Raw genomic sequence first — 2,400 nt, 5'->3', positions numbered from 1 at the left:
GACCTTGGCCAAACCAAGAGCTACTACTTTTTCTTTAACGAAAGAGAATCTAACAGTTTCGATAAAACCAACATCTTTTAAAGAAGGAGTCGCTCTGCCTTGATCACTTTGGACATATGCAACTCCCGCTTTACCTTTGCCTACTGTGAAAAGGAAAGTTCCCTCACGATAGGCCCTCCCAGCTCCCGTACGTCTTTCTATCAATTGAAAGAGGTATAGAATAGTACAACAAACCAACAAGACAAGAATGGACTCATATGATGGACGGTCAGAGAAGCGACTTCATTTGTGTTATACGCCAAGGAAATGATCAAGGAATTCTCTATACACGGCTGAGAGATGACCGTATTGTTGCACATCCTGAATAAAGTACCGTAGGCAAGTGAAGCTATTGAAAATGAAAGCGTGTAGAACTCATATCCATTTTCTCTTCGATTCGTAAACTTTGGATCTGATCTAACTTTCATTTTCGGGTGATTAAGAGAGAATTTAGGCTTGGCGTGCATCCGATTTGGTCAACAATAAAGTACAAAGCGGATTGATTAAATGGGCTTGAAGTTCCATTATCGTTAGGTCGAAGATCTCTACTAGGTTTAGTGCACTTTGGTAGTTGGAATGTTGTCGTAATCGAATGTCTTTCTCTTTCGACATTCTCTCTTACCAAGCACTCATACTCGCCAGGGTTGAGGAGACAGTCCGTGAGCTAATTGGGTTTCGAGATTGCGTATACGCGAAAAGAGCTCGCTTTCAACTTTATCCTCGGCGTTTTGTGCCCGGTTCTAGTTCAGGAAAGGGTCTGATCTCTTTCATTGGAGCACATTGATGCCGAAGGAGTATTCGGAACCGGTGGAGAGGCTATGATGACTTCAAGCTATTCAAATAGCATGACCGATACCACAAAGAAAGGGTATCTAAGTCACACTAGTGGAATAGCTTTTTCATAATAATTATCTCGTTATATGATACCAAAAACCTGCCTAATGACTGATAAGGTAAGGGGTTTTAAAAGACAACAGGATGACAATTCTACGTGTGATAGAAAAGGAGATCTTCGTTTTTTTTTTCAGTGTGTGCGGTTTGCCTGCCTTCCTGAACACGGATAGTCTATGGGGCTTTGCACTTCGGCCCCTGAGAATACCACATCAATGTGATAGGATTCGAACCTATGGATCTCTGAAACTTCTTCATTGGTTATTTGGGCGCATATTTCTTAAAAGGATTGTGACGACAGATGACCTATGTGACAACAGTGGATAACATGCCTGCCTTCCTAACCACGGAGAGACTACGGGGCTTTGCACTTCGGCCCCTAAGAATACCACATCAAGGTGACAGGATTCAAACCTATGGCTCTCTGAAACTTCTTCATCGGTTATTTCGGTGCATCTTCCTTAAAAGGATTGTGACAACAGATGACCTATTTGACTGAAAAGTTCCTAGAAAGAATACAGTTCTAGGATTGTGATAACAGATGACCTATTTGACTTAAAAGTTCCTAGAAAGAATACAGTTCTAGGATTGTTATAACAGATGACCTATTTGATTGAAAAGTTCCTAGAAAGAATATAGTTCTAGGATTGTGACAACAGATGACCTATATGACTAAAAAGTTCCTAGAAAGAATACAAGAACAATTAGGATTGTGACAACATATGACCTATTTGACTGAAAAGTTCTTAGAAAGAATACATTTCTCAATATGTTTCATTCTCTATTCTCATCTTCTTGGTTCAATGTTTAAAAACCACATTTTAAATCATATTATCTTGCATAATTCATTTTGATAAAATATTGTTGGGGTCATTTTGAGAATTGAACTTAAGAAGACCTCTCACACACCCCGAAAATGATAGTCCTTTTTTACTTTTGGAGGGGCATTCCAAGAATCGAACTCGAGACCTCTTGCACCCAAAGCAAGAATCATACCACTAGACCAAATGCCTTTATTATGGACTATATATTAAGTTACTTATGGAATGTATCATCATTATTTCATTTATTTCTTTGTTAATGAAATCCATGAGCAATTATTATTATATCTTTTAGATCTCGACCGCTGTTAAATTATTTACATAGGGTTTGAACTAATTCTAGTTTGATAGCTCCATTTAAGACATATATGGTGTAGAACATAAGTAGATGATGAATTGCTTTCTCTAAGGCTGATCTTTCGAGAAATGAACATAGGGGCATTTCGAGAATTGAACTCGGGACCTCTCGCACCCTAAGCGAGAATCATACCACTAGACCAAATGCCCTTTCTAAAAAAATTTGAACATTTTTAACTACTACTCAATATATTTTTTCTCTCAAGTTTGAAATCTATTTTCTTGAGCGGTTGTTGGACTATAAAATAAAAGTTGATGGTTAGTATTTTACTTGTAAGTAAGGCATGTAATG

General features: G+C 38.0%; 1 non-coding gene across 1 annotated transcript; it reads right to left on the bottom strand.

The window, feature by feature from the left end:
• Positions 1-2,186: 2,186 nt before the first annotated feature.
• On the bottom strand, positions 2,187-2,258 carry TRNAP-AGG. Its single transcript has one exon. It is a non-coding gene; the product is annotated as a tRNA-Pro (tRNA).
• Positions 2,259-2,400: the final 142 nt, after the last annotated feature.

The sequence above is a fragment of the Cucurbita moschata genome, unplaced genomic scaffold (assembly GCF_002738365.1).
Source record: "Cucurbita moschata cultivar Rifu unplaced genomic scaffold, Cmos_1.0 Cmo_Scf00320, whole genome shotgun sequence".
Classification (NCBI taxonomy): domain Eukaryota; kingdom Viridiplantae; phylum Streptophyta; class Magnoliopsida; order Cucurbitales; family Cucurbitaceae; genus Cucurbita; species Cucurbita moschata.
Note: the sequence above shows the minus strand (reverse complement) of the source record. Positions and strands in the feature narration are given on the sequence as shown.